The following is a 10553-nucleotide window of genomic DNA, read 5'->3' as shown; positions in this document are numbered from 1 at the left end:
TGTGCTCATAGTGTACTTCCGGTCCATCCCTTCTCCTATCCCCTTCCCTCGTTTCTAGTCAACTCCATTTCCGTACGACTGCAGCGCCACCAAAGGCAGCTGAGACGTTAGACTCAATATTTCTTCATTGGCGTTTCGTTTCTCGCCAGAGGCGGTCGTGTCTAGCCACGTACGTGCTGTGAGCCGTCTCGACTAAGTTTGTAGTGTACTTCAATACGTAAGGTTTTATTTGCGGTAATTATTTTTCAAGAAAATCGTAAGTACAATAAACTTTTTAATTCATGTTAAAGCAGCTTAACGGCCTTGCCGTTCGATAATTTAAAATTGTTATATTCAATATTTTTTGTAGTTATCATGGAGGAGTGTCCATCCAAAGGGGAAGATCGGAGCCAGGGAGGAGAAGGCGATAATAGCGAAGACCGGAGGGAGCGAAGAAGGGAATCTAAACATCTGGCCAAGTCGGTTGATGAAAAAAAGAAGAAAAGAAAGCGAAAGCGATCGAGAAGCTCATCTAGCTCATCCAGTTTGTCGAGCGCTTCTGCTTCGTCAAATACTTCCAGTTATTCGTCAGACTATAAATGCAAACCTAAAAGGAAGAGCAAGAAAAAACGGAGGAAGTCAGGATCAAAGCAGGACCGTAAGTTAATTATGGATTTAATTAAAACTGTCACTTCTCTCCAAAAGCAAATTATTCCGAAAGAAACTTCCGTATCCGGAAATGATGTTGCTACAAGGCCACGATCACAATCAACATGTGACTGTGACGATCAAATTGATCTGGATGCAAGTGGTGAGCTTTTCGAAGAGGTTTCCGGCGGCAATGACGCGAATACGCATGAGTCTAATCAAGACATTCCCGTCATGGAACCGGAATTAAATTTAAGTGTAGGAACTAAAATTAAGGAACCTGCTATTCCTCATACACCAGATGAAATGCTTAAGCAGCTGTTCGAGTTACAACTTTTCGATCAGGAGGACTGGAATAATGTTCGTTATGCGGACGTTCAAAAGTCATGTTTACATAATCCTGGTTTTACGTCTCTGGAGCCCAATGAGGAGGTAAAGCGTTACGATAATTCAAAATTTTCTGCCAATATGGAAAAAGCATTTGCCGGTATCACATACGCACTTCTCAAACAACGTGACGTGTTACAATCTGAAATGCGAAATTTTTTAATTTGGGCTCAACTGTCAGATTCGTTAAATTATACAGAAATTTACACAAAGATTAACGAAATTTTTACTGAAGGCATTTTTTGTAAGGCTTCCTGTGATGTACTCCAGTTAGTATGTGGCCATCGGGCTGAACTCATCCAACATCGCCGCGAAGGTATTTTAGCAAACGTCAAGGATCCCTTTTATAAAAATGCCTTTCGTAAAATCCCCCCTTCTTGCTCGACCTTGTTTAATGCAGAAAAATTTAGCTCTGTTATAGAAAAAGCTGGTGGAGTGAACAAAGCTTTTTGGCCAAAAATCAAGGATCGCAAACCTGCCCTGCAGAACGATCCGCATTCTTCGCGGGGCCCACAAAAACCATCAACATCTAAGGGGTATCCGAAGAATAACTTTCCTGCACCACAAAAGAAACCTGGTACTTTCAACAACTCTTCAAGGGGACGAAATGGTAAGCGACTGGGAGATCACTCCACTCGTAAAGGAAATGCTGCAACCTCTCCCTCATCCCGACGGGATAGGAGAGATCAGCCAAGGAAAAGGACCTGACTCGCCGAGTCATCTTTTCCGTGCAGGGCAGCTTCATGTTTACGTCGATCAATGGGAGTATCTTGGGGCGCCGCCTCATATACTCCAAATGGTTACGGGGTACCGCATCCCATTCAAACAGAAGCCTCCTTTGCACACTCCCAATTTTCAACACCAAACAAATGTGTCCCCGGAAATGTCAAAAATTATAAAGAAGCTGGTACTAGAAGGTGTGCTAGAAGAAGCACGGGTAACACCCAGCTTCATATCCACAATTTTCTTACGTCCAAAAAGCGACGGCACCTCAAGGCCAATCTTCAATCTGAAAAGGTTAAACAAGTTTGTTCACGCCGGCAAGTTTCGGCTTGTAAATGTCCAGCGCGTGCCAGATTTCATACAAGAAAACGACTGGATGGCCAAAATAGACTTGCGCCAGGCTTATTTTCACCTACCGGTTGCACAAGCCCACAGACGTTTCCTTCGGCTGATTTATGCCAACAAATTATGGCAAATAACCTGCCTGCCATTCGGCCTGAGTTCCGCGCCGAAGGCATTTGCGTGCCTGACCAACTGGATAGCTCAGTGCCTACGAAATCGCGGTGTGCGCATTCTTGTATATCTCGACGACTTCTTCTTGGTAAATCAGGACGCAGCCACTCTGCAGAAACACATTGTCGTCACTATAGGTCTGCTGCGGTCCTTAGGTTGGGAAATAAACACAGAGAAGTCGGTGCTCACACCGCGGAAGGCTCTGGAGTTTCTAGGTTTGATTTGGGACCCTTGGCAGAACTTGAAATACCTTCCAGACAGATTAACGACAAAAATAGAGAGTCTCGCTGCAAATTTACTAGCCAAGAAAAGGACAACTTTGTTAGATTTACAAAAGATTATTGGAATGATGAATTTCGCATGTTTCGTTGTCAAGAGGGGACGTCTCCATTATCGCGCGTTGCAAGCGCTGGCCAACAAAATGTTAGCTTGTCCCCGTATAAAAACTCTACCCTTACCAGCTCAAGTCATACTAGAGCTAATATGGTGGCAGCGCAATTGTCGAACTCACTCGCAATTACATATTCCCGCTCCCCGTCATTACCTTACTACAGACGCGAGCGATCTGGGTTGGGGAGCCATATTGGACAACCAAAAGCTGCAGGGATGTTGGACTCATTCTCAACAACGGTTGCACTGCAACCAGAAGGAAATGTTAGCGATTCTGAACGTTCTCAATCTTCGTGGAAAGTCCCTAGCATCCAAGGGTCTTTTAATACAGTCCGACAACAGGTCAGTAATAGCTTATCTTCGCAACGAAGGCGGGACGAAATCTGTAGCTTTGACAAATCTCACCAAAAAGGTGTATCAAATTTTGGACCTTTACAACATTCGAATATCCGTGTATCATATCCCGGGGAGCTACAACTGTTATGCGGATCGGCTGTCCCGTCGGCAGATAACACCAGAGTGGCACTTACTACCACCTTTAACTCAGATCGTGTTCAAAAAATGGGGCACGCCAACAGTCGACCTCTTCGCGTCACGAGACGCACACGTAGTGCAGACATACTGCACACTAGACAGGACCGACAAACAAGCGACCTATTACGATGCTCTGGGTATGGAATGGAATTTTCACCTGGCATGGCTGTTTCCACCCCCGCATCTCATTCCCAGGGTCCTAGCTCTTCTGAACAAAGCACTAGGGTCCTATTTGATAATTGTGCCTCGCTGGGAGGGCGCTTATTGGAGGCCAGACTTGAAAAGTCGTGCTCAGGACGCTCCGTTCACGATCAAGAATCTGTCACAAGTCCTGATCGATACTACAACAGGGCTCCCTCCACCGAAAGTGTCGGAGATGAACCTCGAGATATGGAAATGTGGGGGTGGAGCAAACAGTTGACAGGTTGGACTAAGGATCAGAAGGATTTATTATCGGCTAGCTGGCGTAGATCTACCTTAAAAACATACAAGCCAGCCTGGGCCAGATGGTTATCTTGGGCACGAGCTCAACAAATCAGCATAAACAATCCTACAGCATCGGATTTAGCTAGGTTTCTCGCTGATCTTCACCAGAAAGACGGTTTTTCCTTAAGTACAATTCGGGTACATAAATCTGTTGTTGTCACTTTCTCTAATCCCGATAATCAAGAAAAATTAAATTCCCACACCTTAGTGCGACATGTTCTGAAAGCTATCGCCTTGGAAAAACAAAGACCTCAGAAGCCACCTATCTGGGATACTAGCATAATGGAACAGTTTTTGAATACCAAGGATGCTAATACTTCTAGCTTATATGAAGCTTCAAAGTGCACAGCAGCAATACTTCTGCTTTGTTCGGGGAGACGGGTGCACGACTTAACGCTTTTGAAGATCTCATCACAACATTATATTACTGAGGAGGATGTTATTATATTTAAACCTGCTTTTGGTTCAAAGACCGACTCTAGTACTCACCAGCAATCGTCTTGGAAATTAATTTCGAACAAAGACAATGTACGTCTTTGTCCTGTTCACTGGGTTAAACACCTTATCCATCTCTCTCAGGAGAAAAGAAGAGTAGCTAACTCTGATAGTCTATTCATTGCCCTTACTGGAAGCCCTCGACCTGCATCTAGAACAATCATAGCAGGATGGGTTAAGAAACTTCTACAAGAAGCTGGCATTAAAGCTACTGCTGGAAGTTTTAGGTCAGCTGTGGCCTCGAAAAACTGGGTCGAGAATTTCCCACTTGACGATATTTTGGTGCGCGGAAATTGGAAATCGGCTAATACGTTCAAGAAATTCTATCGCAAAGATATCACAAACAGCATGATTAATTCCAATACAGTCTCAAGATTATTTGTACCAACTGATGATTGATTATTATCTATTTACTTTAAACGAGCTAGTCTTGTATGTTTAACTTACATTTATAATATGTTTGCATCTTCCGATTTTCTCGTCAATCGCTCGATCGACGTATGTATCTTAGGAATCAATAACTTGTTCTCAATAAAGCAAATGTAAAATTTCAAGTTTTTGTTTATTTTCTTATACACGAATAAGTACGTAACACAATAAAACAAAAGAATTCTTATGATTCACTTACCTCTACCTGATCTCTTTTGGTGTAAACAATGGTAACAATAACATTTCACATTATAGGTTATCGCTTCTATCGATCACATTATAGGTTATTACTTCTAGCGATCACATTGGCGTATTATTTCGCGCCACCACCAGGCGATAGTAAACACGTCTCTCATGTTTATTAGGCTTCGAATGACGGTACAGTACTGTTTAATAGCTACGTTTTACCTGAAAATAAAACGTTTATTAAACTTACTTACCTAATTCGAAGCCTAATACTTTTAAATCCTACCTGGTGGCAAAGAGACGCAATGAAGAAATATTGAGTCTAACGTCTCAGCTGCCTTTGGTGGCGCTGCAGTCGTACGGAAATGGAGTTGACTAGAAACGAGGGAAGGGGATAGGAGAAGGGATGGACCGGAAGTACACTATGAGCACAATACGAAAACGAACGCTACTCTCATGTTTATTAGGCTTCGAATTAGGTAAGTATGTTTAATAAACGTTTTATTTTCAGGTAAAACGTAGCTATTTTGGCATATTTTAACAGCTCTTTTATCACATTTTGAAGTACCGGAGGTGGCAACATTGCCCACATCAAATGGAATGAGGCTAAAGGACACCGGTATCCAATGCCTTAAGAAATTAAAAAAAATGTAATGGCGCCGTTGACATTTGACAGGCTTACTTCGAAACTTTGTTTTGTATTGTTTTGATCTCTATTGTAGTGTTTGACTTTGGTTGTAATTGAATTAGGTGATATATTTTGTGTTTAATCTGGACAATATCTTAACTGTAATCTAATATAGATTGGATCTTCTACTGCCGTGACCCTGATACTTTTAATGACCCTTGTGATTTTTACGAAATTTGAGAAGTTGTATAATATCGTCTCGTAGCTCGTAGGTCTTGGAAATGTATTCAGTTTTACATTATACTAGCTGTCGCCCACGTCTCTTTGCGCGGAATTACGAATTAAAAATTAAAAAGTAGTACATAATCTAGTTTTATTTTTAGTTTGGTATAAGTATATAGTTTAGTTTAGTAGTTTTAACATATTATTCATAGTTTTTAAATAATAATGTTATGTAATTTATATTAAATAAAAAGTAGCCTAAGTTTTAAGACTATGTTCTACATCTGTGCCAAATTTCATCAACATCTGTTGAGCTGTTCCGAAGATACATACAAACAAACATCCATCCATCCAAACATTCGCATTTTAATTGAAAAATCGATGAAGATCCCCAACGTCTCGTTAAATTGTAGAAAGATTTAAGTTGTGTATGATAATGAATCCAAAATGGAACCGGCATACATTATAAGTCTTTAAGAATTTGCAACAAGCATAATAAAGTTGTGTTATTGTACTCTGAATGAAAAATTTTCTTCAAAACATATTCCAAACATTGAATATATCATTTGATTTAATTCTGTATGCATTTGAATATCTTTCCAACTACAGCACTGTATGTTGCGGCAACACCGGCCCCGGGGGTTCAATGACCAGTGTGCACCGTGCAAACCTTTTTGTACATATCTTTTATCTTCTTTTAATGAGTAAAAAGTCTTCAAAGACTTCAGCTCATCAATACTGTATGTGAACATTTATGTGAAGTAGAAACTATTTTTTTTATATATACTCTGTAGAGAGATAATGCCCGTGTGATGTGACACATTTTGTTCAGGAAAACAAACAGATGATAAAGAAATCAACAAGAGATGGACAGACAGCATTGTATTTATATTTTGAAACATACAAAATTTACTCAATTTATCAGTGAAAGTTTATGATTGCTCTATTTCAATGTAAATGTTAAAAAGTATTTAATTTTAATATTACAGCTTACAATCAGTCATCAGATAGACCTAAGTTTAGTCCTCTTTCCCTTCCCATCCTATTCTTAATAGGAAAGTATGGGAAGGGGAAGTGGATTTGGCGGAAGAGGGGACGCATAGGAAGGAGAAATATCCTCTTTCTGTGCATCCCCTTCGTTGATTAAAGGTAGGCAACGCATCTGCGGATGTCTATAGGCAACGGTCATTCAGGTCCAGGTGGCCGTTTGCCTCCTTATGATATAAAAAAAAAGACAAATATTACATATGGACGAATCAGTCCAGTCTGAATCTTCTAATATTCAATTATTTAAAAAAAAATGAAAAAAAAAATAATGCAAGTGCAAAAGTAGATGTATGAATGGTTATTTTTAGGTATCTCCGGAACAGCTCAATGGATCTTGCAAGAACACATAAGCTAATTATAACATTTTTTAAAATCCGCGTATATGGAGTCGCGGGCGACAGCTAGTTTCATCATTAATGTTTGCACAGTTGTAACGGGGCTAATTTTATATTTAAAAGACAATAATCCAATTTTGTTCAAAGTGACAATGTAAAAGCCGAAGCTAAGAAATATTATGTAAATAAAGAGAAAAAAAAACAAAAAAACATTTTGTAATAATTTATTTTAAAAATAGTATTCTGTTTTTAATCTTCCTTTTATTATTTGGAAAAAAATGCATAATATGCTCTTTTTTGTCTAGTGGCATCGCCATCTAGTGGGCAGTTTATTACCTTTTATTAATTCTTACCAATTGATATTTTTAGAGAATTTAAAAATGGCAACATTCCGTTTTTTTTTTTTGGTCAACTTATGACGCTGTCGACTAGAGATGGTCGTTGAGGGTTTTGGCGACAACGAAATATAACTAGTAGATGATTAACTAGTATATTTTGATACAAAAAACAAAATTCAATTGCTTGCAAGAAAAGCGGTCAACGGTTGATTTTATAGATGATATAATAAGTACGACAACGATCTAATGACAGTTTTTTGTCTTTGATAGAGAGGCATTATAAAGTTTGAGTTAGCCCACAGTTCAGATAACTTTTTTTTTTCTTTGCTAGTTCGTTAAATCAACAAATATTGAAAATTATATAAACAATTAGGCGTTCTGGCGTTTTGGCGTCAATGAAATGAACCGATTAATTTACTTTTATTAACTTGTTAATTTTGTTCAACTAGATAATCATACATTTGATAACCAAAGATCCGAAGACTGACAGAGTAAATAAAGACAACCAGTGATTTCTAAGTTTGCGTTGAATTCAACTAGTTTAATGAAAAACAGTCAACAGTTGTTTACACTAGTTCGTTGAATTAAAGCACATCCCTATTTAACATTGTCAATCAATTGTTAGTTAAAACCAGTGTTGCCAATGCAATTACAAAACATAAGGCCGTAGCAAAATCTACGGATTTTCGATTATCCACAATAATTTTCACTTTTAAACTGGTTAATATTTATCAATGATTTTTACCGGGAATTATAAATTGTTTTTCTTAATTTTAAGGCCTTAAATTGTTATCTTTTTTTAATAAAGAATGAAAATTTCCAAATATTTCAATAATTTTTAATATGTTAAAACAGCTTTATTTAACAAATATAAAAAAAAAATTTACTTCTTTCAAGCAACTTTCATACAAACATTGCTTTTCCACACAATGGCATTGGCAACACTGGTTTAAGCACACGTTAGCATTATCTGACTTACAACTTTTTATAAAAGGTCGTAATCGAATTGTTAAAAGAAGGAAGAGGTGTGTTATTTTTAGTTTTGATTCGTTTCTTTTTCGTTACAGGTTAAAATAATTTGTTCTGTAATCTCCATTTTCATTTTGATTTCACGTTTTTCCGACAATTGTTTTGGTTTTTTTTTTTGCCTTATATATATAATATATTGTTTTTTAGTTTACTGAAGGTGTCAGGAGATAAAAATGTCTTGATGGTTTATTTTTGGAAAATGTGAAATATTTTTTAATCCTTGTAATTGTGAGGTATGAAGGCCACATGTCACACTCGCCCAGTGCAACACAATTACACAGAAATGTGCATCAATTTGAGATATTTTCGCGTTACATCCCCTGAGATTTATTTGAAACGAGTTCATAGGGATAATAAATACTCATTTTCTGTGAGTCCCCTTCTTTGTCGATAAAGTTTTAAAGTGTTGATTGTGTGAATTGGCAGTGGTTAGATGGTATTTTAACTAAATCAAGTGACCGCTTGCACCTTTTTCATGTTCTACATTAAATCTTTATGTCGGCAATAAAAATCTTCTCCTTCTCTGTATGATTGATCTTGATGGTAATTTTATTTGTGCAAAGGTCGTACAAGGTTGAGTCTAATGGTCTTTGTGCATTTCTAGTGCTTTATAATATTATCTTATATTAAAGGTACAGTTAAAATTTTTTATATTGTGTTATCTATACTTACTAATATTATAATTGTTTTGTTGGGTGTTTGTTGGAAGGTTTCTCCAGAACGGTTTGATATATATGTGAACCATTGTCCGGTACAACACATAGGTTACTTTGTATACCAGAATTATGTATTTACTTGCTGGTTCTTTTCATAATAAATATTTGATAACATGTTCACTTATGAGACTGTAATGTAACCCACATCTGTGATTGCTTGTTTTTTTCTTGGATTGGCTTTGTGTTGGACTACTGAGTAAACCCCGCTGTGTTCTCCTCCTTCGCTCAACTATGCCATGGCCCATCTATGTTTGTTTTTCCACAGCCATCTGTGACTGGGGTAGACAGAGGTGACACAATGTTTAGATAAAAATGAGTAAATTTTGTTGTTTTTGAATGTTGCCGGAACTGAATAAATATGCACAATGAATTTTTCACTAAGAATTTTACAATGAACAGGAACAAGATAAAGTTATATAAAATGTACAGTATGTAAGATAAAATTAAAACATCAAAAAATAAAAATTTTAAAATATGACAAGTTAATAAGTCAAAGGAGAGGTGATGATACTCCGAGGCTGCAACAGGTTTTACACTGCTCTCATACAGAAACCTCTATACAAAATTTCAAGTCTCTAGGCCTTTTTATTATGCTATGAAAAATATTTAAGGACACAAAGTTATACTCCCATTTTAAACATTAACGTTTGGTTCTCCCACAAAAGAAATATCCTTAGACAGATTCTTAACCTTTCTCAACCGCTGACAGGAAGCTATTCTTATTAAAGTGTCGTTTGATGCGTGCGATGATTGGTCGCAGCTGAGTGAGGGTTGACCGTCGTAATTTTACTTTGTGAGCAATTTCAGTCAAGCATTCACCGTTATTTTCTGGAACTCCTACAATTACAAAGTTTTGATGTCGCACCCACTGCTCTTGTTTTGCGAAGTCACTCTCGACAGCTTTTAATTTTTTTTAAATTTACTTTTTTTTCTCTTCGTCCGAACTACGTACACCTATACAGGGGTGTCATTATTATTACCCATCGGTTACTTCAAACACTGAAGTTTCTTTCTCCGCCTTTAGGCTCACACATAGGTAATGGTAGTGCTTGTTGCATGATGGTTTTATAGAGGGAATACTATCTTTGACTTGAACTACTTTTTTACAAGCACTACAGTTCATTTTAGATTGCTTATGTTATGACAAAGTACATAATTAAGCGACCGCTGTGACGAGCGCGTAAACACCTGCGACGTCGGCAATGATTAGTCACTGCACGCGGCACTAAGCGCGGAGAAATTTAAATTTAACTAGCTGTCGCCCGCGACTCCGTCCGCACGCAGTTAAAAAAAATAAATAGGGGTATGAAAAATAGATGTTAGCCGATTCTCAGACCTACTGAATATGCTCACAAAATTTCATGAGAATCGGCCAAGCCGTTTCGGAGGAGTTTAACCACAAACACCGCGACACGAGAATTTTATATATTAAAGTTATAATAGTACACACTGTTTGTTAGCTTGTTTA

Source organism: Papilio machaon, chromosome 29 (genome assembly GCF_912999745.1).
Source record: "Papilio machaon chromosome 29, ilPapMach1.1, whole genome shotgun sequence".
In the NCBI taxonomy this organism is placed as follows: domain Eukaryota; kingdom Metazoa; phylum Arthropoda; class Insecta; order Lepidoptera; family Papilionidae; genus Papilio; species Papilio machaon.
Note: the sequence above shows the minus strand (reverse complement) of the source record.